The sequence below is a fragment of the Xenia sp. Carnegie-2017 genome, unplaced genomic scaffold (assembly GCF_021976095.1).
Source record: "Xenia sp. Carnegie-2017 unplaced genomic scaffold, XeniaSp_v1 HiC_scaffold_1, whole genome shotgun sequence".
Taxonomy (NCBI): Eukaryota; Metazoa; Cnidaria; class Anthozoa; order Malacalcyonacea; family Xeniidae; genus Xenia; species Xenia sp. Carnegie-2017.
This window is the reverse complement of record NW_025813402.1, coordinates 9,261,231-9,270,019: the sequence shown is the minus strand read 5'-3', so window position 1 is coordinate 9,270,019 and position 8,789 is coordinate 9,261,231. Positions and strand designations below refer to the sequence as shown.

General features: G+C 35.4%; 1 long non-coding RNA gene across 1 annotated transcript; it reads right to left on the bottom strand.

Annotated features, from left to right (window-relative positions):
* Positions 1 to 403: 403 nt before the first annotated feature.
* Positions 404 to 1,875, bottom strand: LOC124436387. The gene is made up of 2 exons (XR_006945343.1): positions 1,833 to 1,875; positions 404 to 737 (listed from the first exon to the last, which is right to left on the bottom strand). It is a non-coding gene; the product is annotated as an uncharacterized LOC124436387 (long non-coding RNA).
* Positions 1,876 to 8,789: the final 6,914 nt, after the last annotated feature.

Sequence of the window (8,789 nt, the reverse complement as noted above, 5' to 3'; positions counted from 1 at the left end):
GGGATGATTCACGGACCTATAGCTCCTTTTCAATGGATATAAAGTTTTAGCGTTTTCTCGTTATTTGAAAAAAAGAGCGACCTCAAAAAAACATAAAGAAACGGCAAAAGTACACAAACCTGTAAGCATATTTTGGAGAAGAGCAAAAGGGAAAAAAAGACTTAAAATCACAGTCCTGTCTTTAAAGTGCATTCGCAAAGTTCGAAAATTTCTTAGACATGAGCTTTGTGAAAATCTGTCGTACATTTTGTTTTAGCGTATTGTTAATTTGAGAACTTTCGTCGTTGGGTACATACAACTGTCTGTACATGGTTATTGGTTATTGCGTAGTGCACATATGGTTTACTGCAAGGTCTGTGAGAAAATGTCTGTCAGTCATAAAATCTACGACACGTAAAACAAATAGGGAGCGTTCGGTCATTCAAAAACGACCAGAAGTGTGTTTACTAGATGCGCCAAAAAAGAGCTTATTGTTCTTGGATGTATTTACATTTCAAAATACCTTAAAAGCAATTTGATTTGTGTAACTGTTTTTCTTATATATCTATAACTCAAACTTAAAATCTATTTCAAAATCGTTTCTTTTAAGGTATAATGAATTTGAATTGAGCTTCCATGGTCAATAGCGAAGCCAGCCCAGTTTTTTTACTCTTACAACGCCAATATTTTTGTGGTTAATAAATTGATTTGGGATGGCTTCTCTGCTTCTCCATGGTTTATTTTGTCTAGCGCTGCATCTGCCAAATAGGAAAACGATAAATATAGTAATAAAAACGTACTAGAACGATATTACAAGGGGAAAATACTGGCAAAACAAACGACCAGATCGAGTTGTTTTTTTTTAATTAATGCATTACAAGAATCAGAGCATTTTATACAAAACGCCATTCTGATTCGTCTGATGATTTTTTTAGTTGATGCGTGTAAGCTTGTGTTGTCATATGCTTAGCTATATAAGTGAATTTTCAAGATTACAAATATAGGATCGTTTCAATTGTCCAAAAGCATCGAATTACTGCTGGTCGCACGCTCATGCAAAAAACCCCGTCACGAACTATGCACGAACATACTCGGGAATTAATTACACATTGTTGATCTCGTAAGCATCCTTCGTCAGTCTTAGACCAAAATAAATCAAAGTGAAAGTGAAAAGAAAAAATAAACGATTAACATAAAAAAGAGAGCAATCAAAATCAAATTACGAGTAAATCAAACACACGTAGCTATAGCAGTTCACGTCTTTCTGTACAGTCGTGTTTAAGTGATGAAGAACCCATTAAAAATCATCTGCTGAAACATGCTATCCTTTTTATACGTTCGAGTACAGCTTAAACAAGCAAAAATAAAGCCATATATTGCACTGTTCAAACAATTCTTTTGAACACAATAAAGTCTACAAAACGCCGGCCGAGTACATGCAACTGTGAAAAAGGCGCTTTCTTCAAAATCTCAACGCCTTCTTTTGAAGGGACAAAAGCGATCGAAAAGTTCAGATATTTATTGAAAACGCGTGCCCTGCGAAGACGTTTAGTCGCAGCTGGTTGAATTAACCAAAGGAAATTCAGACCTAAAATAAATGCCGTGAGCAAAGAATATCGTTTTCCATCTCCGTAGGATGGCGATGGCATGCAATGATTCAAATGAGTTTAAGCGATTCTGCCGATTGCGAAAAAGCATTTTCAAATTGAAACATCAAATTTCCTCGGTTTCTTTTTGACTTAAATTCATTGTCGAAACGGCATACCTTCATGCAAGTTAGCATAAACCCTCCCGCCCCCCCTCCAAAAAAAGACGTCAAACGAGGTTTAGCTAATTGCTAAAGAAGTACTTACCAAGTTTTGGAGCACAGTTGCTGTAGCGAATCCTTCAGCTAAATGAGAAACAGACTTTTCCGATTCATTTTTATACGGTTTGCTTTCGGACATTTCTTTGAAAATCTTTAAGAAAACACCGAAAAAGCATGGTGGCGAAAAACAAAGAAGTACTCCAGCTGTATAAATGATGCCATGATCGGGGAGAGGTTGCAACAACACGATGAAAGATCGTATCGCATAAACCAAACAGGCTTCTTTGCCTCCGCGATGACAACCAACGCAGACCGATATTTCTAAATTCCTCGCATTTTTTTGGAACTGCAGCCAGTGACGTGACCTTGCCGAAAGCGCACTCGAATAGCAAAAACGAAAGCCTGTCAAATAGCTTCGGCAAGATCCACAAATAGACAAAATTGAATGTCAAAAATCAACACGGAAAATTTAATGTGACGTGTGTATTTTTAGGTATAACGAAAATCACGATTTTAACAAAAACGTTAAAGTTTAGATTGCGCTGCCTTTATCTTAGCTTGTTTTGGGAGAGCTTGCTTTCTTCAAGGTATCTAATCGTCACCTACGAAAACTCCAAAAAGTTCCTCTAAGATTTACATTGGATGGGTACTCTCACAGACTGTTGAGATTATGTTGAAATTGACCCAAATCTCGAGCATGTGCAACCCTCGACCTTCGGTCTCGGGTTTGCATTGATGTGCTCTCGAATTCTTCCAAAGGTCTCCTCAGTTTGCATAAGCCTGTGCGACCACAGTAAACATCTTTTATTTCTTAAATAACGTGCCATTTGGAAGAAGCAGTTCACATGTACATATTTCTTTGCAAAAGTTTGCCGAAGCAAAATCAAGCGACAAGGAGAAGAACAAAAACTTACTGAGAGTGGAACTGTGTTGCTTGACATGAAGGCAAAACGTTGTACACACGCAAAATATTCAGATTAAACGTGTCCACCGTCGTACAAAACTTTTTGACAGGGTGAAGGTTTGGAAGAATGACAATTCGTGTGCGGGAAAGAGAACAATCTGCACAATTTTTATGATTTTATCAACACGACTGCATATAGCATTGGAGTGCCACTCCTTCAAATATCGCCCTCCCCCCACCCCCACTTAACAAATTGTTCACCTATCCAAGAAAGGATTTAGTATTGCAGTTGAATTACGTTTATCCAGGCAAGGTTTCAACCCTTTGCTGACTTAACTACCGGATCGCCCCAAAAATCTAGTTTGGCCTGCGTCACTTTTCAAAACTCCCTCCCCTAAAATTTTTTGCTCCACCTCTGTAAAAACTAAGAAAATACGTCCATGGCTTATACGTATTCGCTTCAACAACACAATCAACACTGAAATTGTTGTCAATGGTTGGCTCGAACACATCGTGGACAACATCGATCCTTTTTGCCGTTGCACTCAACTGTTTAACCTACTGCGCATCGGAAATATTTCCAATTCCCATTTTTAACCAAACTAAGAATTTGGTTATGAATATGTACAGTGCTGGGCACCAAGAAACGATTGGGATTTTTGATAAGAGCGATCATGTTTAACACACTTATGTTCAAGCTTCCCTCATCAACGATAAGAAGATTTAAGTTACGATAGCAGTAAAGCACGCAGTTGTCCTTTTCAGAATCAGAAATTCTCGTTTTTTTGCTACAGTATCAACATTTCAGAACTGGCTAATAATAGTATCAGTAAGACTATTTTCACTAAAATAACACGTCCAGAATTTTTTGAACACCAGTCCTATTCTGGGTCGGGATGTTTGCCTTCAAGTCATCTCCTGCCGCGTTTGTGATGTGAAGGCGGATTCAAGCTCTCTCGTGCTATTTAAAACACCATTATAGTCACATATTTTGGGAACATACGAAAGCACCATATGGTGTGAGGCAGTGCAAAAACCATCAATTACGAAATAAGACTATGGTGTGGTCACATGCACAAGAAGCAAAGTACATGTTGCATTATACTAGATATCAAAATTAGACACTAAAAGAAGCTACAATTAACTAATTAGCCGTCAACGCTACTTGTTTATTTATTTATTTACATTTATTTAAACACGGTAGTATTTCAACTTGGATCCTAAAATACAACTACATATAAAAATAAAAAAGTTGATTTTCAGATAGCCGTGTGATAAAATAAAATTAAAAAGGATACTACATCTAGGTATAAAAAAAAAATAAACAAAAAAAAACAAACAAAGTATGGGCTATATAAAAATAAAATATCAAATCTATAAAGTTTATGCATGCAATGGATATTTTCTTTTGTCTTCAATGTTATTCCAAGACTCTGCACCTTTATATGCAAAGCTACGTTTTAAGGCATTTGTTTTTGGTTTTGGCAAGTTGAGAACGTGATTGTTATTTCGTAATTCATACATTTCATTAGTACGTATTGAGAAAAACTGTCGAAGATAATCTGTAGAATTGCCTCGCATTATTTATATCATAAAATTCTCTAATTGCGCTTTTCTCCTTGCCTCTAAGGTGTCCCAAGAGAGTTTAGCTCTTACAGAGTCTGAGGCAGATTTATAGCAATCACCTGTAATTATTCGGCCAGCTTTATTTTGAAGTTTTTGTAATTTAATCTGTATACTATTGGAGCAGTTGTTCCATACCAAAGCACAGTAATCAAAATATGGCAATACAAAAGCATTATACATGATTTTAAGCGTGTCTTTGTCAAGTATTTTTTTTTATCTACGCAGTACTCTAATTCCCTTGGCAGCATTTTTAGCCACATTTTCAATATGATTTTTCCAAGTGATGCACTCATCCACAACTACAGCAAGTGTCTTGGTGGATGAAACACGTTTAATAGCCTCAGTCCCTATCGATAAAATTGGATCAGCACTAACTTGGGACAACTTTTGTCTTGTTCCAATTAACATATACTCAGTTTTTTTGACATTTAAGGTCAGCTCATTACTTAAAAGCCACATATGGACTTTATTTAATTCAATTTCCAATTTTTTTTGAATCTCATTTGATGTAAAGCCACAAACTGTGAGATTTGTATCATCTGCAAAAAGTGTTGGTACGGAGGAACTAAGACAATTCGCCAAATCAGTTATACAAAGTAAGAAAAGAATAGGACCAAGACTTGACCCCTGTGGTGACCCCTAACCCTTCGTTATATTTTTACTGTTTGAAATAGATATTCCTACTTTACATACTTGTCTTCTGTTACTTAGATATGAGATGAACCAGCTAAGCGCATTATTTATGCCATAAAGTTCTAGTTTTTTTTATCAAGATGCTGTGATCTACGGTATCAAAAGCCTTTTGTAAATCTAAGAAAACTACGCCATTTATCAACCCCTTGTCCATGTTAAATAACCATTCATTTGTTGTTCGCAACAAGGAGGAACAAGTAGAATATCCTTTCCTAAATCCCGACTGATAGTTCGATAAAATCTTGTTTTGAGTAAGGTAATGATTTGATTGGTCAAAAATAAAATTTTCAAAGATTTTGGAAACAGTAGATAGAATGCTAATGGCTCTATAATTATTACACTCTTCTCTATTTCCGGATTTAAATATTGGAGAAACTCTATCTTGTTTCCAGTCGTTAGGATATTTTCCTTCATGTAACGACAGATTAAAAATGTGGGTCAGGTATGGAGTGATGACAATAGCAGAATCTTTTAAAAGTTTGGAAGATATTTTGTCTAATCCAGCATCTTTATTGCTTTTAAGTTTTGATATTTTTTGGTAAACTGTTTCATCAGAAATTGTAAGAAATTGAAATAACGGATTTAAGTAATCAGAGAAGTCTTTAGGACTTTCTGGAAAATTATTTGATAATTTAGGGCCGATTTCTACGAAATATTTATTCAATTGCCTAGCTATTGATTTTTCATCATAAATGTTATTGCCCATTTAATCTTTGATTGTTCTAATGGTGGTAGTTTTGGAACATCGACCATTTCCACTAATGACTTGATTTATATTTTTCCAGATTTCTTTTGGATTACTTTTGTTCATTTCAATATTTTCCTTACAATATCGAGATTTTGTAGACATAATCAACTTATTAACGTTACGCATAGCTTGATAAGCTCGGTAAACATTTTCTGAGTTTGTTTTAACGGCTCGCTTTTTCAAGTAATCACAGCTTGTTCATCTCACATCTAATCTGAGTTGTTAGCCAAGGAGCATAAGTGCTTCAGACTTTCCTAGTTTTTATTGGAGCATAAATGTCTGATACGTAATTAAAAATGATTTTAAATTGTGCCCATAAAATATCTGTATCATGATGATTCCAAGTAGAGTCTTTCAATAAGTAAAAAATATGGTTATTGAAATGATCAATGTTGTAATTTTTTAGATTTCTAGTTTCAACAATCTTAGGTTTTTCACGCTGCAAAGATATTTTAAGACATGCGTATACCAAACAATGATCGCTAATTCCCAAATGTAAGACACCACTTTCCTTAATTTTGTCGGGCCGATTTGTTGCTATTATATCAATCAACGAGGATGTGTTATTTGTAATGCGTGTAGGTTCAGTGATAATTTGTTTCATTTGGAATAGGTTTAGTATATCAATGAGTCTACGAGATTGAGATTGTAATACTGTGAGAGAGAGATCGCAATTTAAATCCACTGTAAGAATTAATTCATTGTCTTGTTCATCCAATACAAGAAAAAAGCTCTCTAAATCGTCCATAAATTTAACGTTAGAATTTGGAGTCTATAAACGGTTGTCAACAAAATTGGTTTGGTTTTAGGCTTAATAATTCTAGCACAGACAGCTTCAATATTTTCAGGTACACATTGTGACATATCTCTAACATTTAAGATATTCCTAGTATAAATGGCAACTCTACCACCTTGTCTAAATCTGTCTTTTCTGAAAAGGTTATATCCTAGAATATCAACCGTTATGTTGTTAATAGAATCATGCAATCTTGTTTCATTAATGGTTAGTATATCTAACGGTTTATTCTCAAGATATATTCTTAATTGTTCAATATACTTGGGTAAAGAAGTAATGTTTAAATGTGCAATCCTTTTAGCTCTTACTTACGTGCTCTCGAACGTAAGTAAGAGCTAAAAAGACGAAATGGACTTCATCAAATTTAAATACTTCGTATCACCCTTGCCGTGTTATTTTCTTGTATAACGTTGTTATGTCTACATAAAACTTCCCGGCAGACAGCAGGATTTATATTTCATCACTTTTAACGTTATCTATAGAGCGTAAACAATAGTAAATGAGTTCTATTGCAATAAATGATCGCGTTTGATCGTTTTGAGAAAATGAGCTTCAAAAATCAGATTTCATTTGATGAAGCAGGGTAACTGGCAGAACGTGTCATCAATGTGTACGATGTAGATTGATCAGAGGTGAGTCTAAGTAACAGAAACTGTAAGATTTTGAAAAGATTATGTATATTCGGTCGTCAGGTGGCAATATTTATGCGTGGATAAAAAGCAACCGGCTTTCATCGGTCTCGTGGAAAAGATGGACACGGCACACCGTCTTCGGTTGATAAGAGGCCTTCGCGTACAAACTACGTTTTCATTTCATCTTATCGTTCTATCTAATGCATGCTATTTGAAAGAAACACGCTGTAAATGTTTATCGTTTTCATTTCATCTTATCGTTCTATCTAATGCACGCTATCGAAAGAAACACGCTGTAAATGTTTATACAAGAGAATCTCACGCAGAAAGAAAAAACATTTCATTAAAAGCACGTAATTTCAGGGTGTCCTTATAACACACTCCATAGAAATTACCTCTTTGTTCATAGACCGCAGTTATACACCTGTGATTACAGACAAGAGAGCTTGCATAAGTTTGTAATCAAAGGGTGTAATCACAGAGCTTGCATAAGTTTTGTACGTTTATCGAAATCCGACCCCCTTTTTTGCAAATCTGAATTGTGACATTTCTAGGAATTTCAATTAGTATTTTAACTCCATGTACACAATGAAATTCCCAGGAAGAAAACCAAGCCAACCCTGCGTTGTGATACTTCTAAAGCGAATTCCATTGACTATGTTATTGAGTATTTGCCCAATCAGGAAGTTATTTACCACGCTATTAACTCTATCAGATTCTCAGATGTGTGAAAGCACACGCAGCTTAATATGCACGAGCAAAAGCAGAATTCACTAATTGTTATATTATACAATCATAAATGCGGAAGCCTTTAAACCATTTTGTACGGAACACATAAAGTTTTCCGAGCTTCAAAATTAATTAACGCGAGCTAATCTCCAGAACAATTCTGCTGTAATACGTTTTGGGTTGTCAGTCGTCACATTGAAAATTACTTCACCTAAAGACATTTTTCCACGTCTCGAGGGTGGCAAGAGATTGTGAATTATCTATAGAGGCTCTTAGACAATCACAATAGGTATTACATCATCATTGTGCAATAATTATCAGACTGTAATATTCGCAAGAAACGAATGTAATTGTGTCACGTTTCAAAGACGATAGTCGTTTCTTTGATGATGGTCAAGGCACGTCAGACAAACCTAATTTTCGTAAATATTACAATCGTGAATGAAAAATTATGAACATTACAACCGCATTCAAAGCATTCGAAGAAATAACAAAGTATGGATGATGAGATGCTTTCTACGTTATCACTTTTGGCACAACATGTATTTTAAACCTTATCCTTTTTGCCTGAAGGCATATTCATGTTGTATACTAACATAAAAACGCACAATTAAGCCATAAACGTTACTTGGTTGTATTAAAAGTTCTAAAAAACTTGCGGTACATCACCTAACGCAAGAAGGGCCTCTTGCCGTTAAAACCTGAACCGCAACGAAGACCGCAAAGCAATGATCACGTGACATTTTGCGGGTTTGCCGTTAACGTCAAAATAAAACTCTCTAATAGTCGCCTCTAAGGATCGCTTTCAACGTCAAACTTTTTGCATTACAAAAACATTAGAAAGAAAAGGCGATACGGAATCTCAACTCGTTATC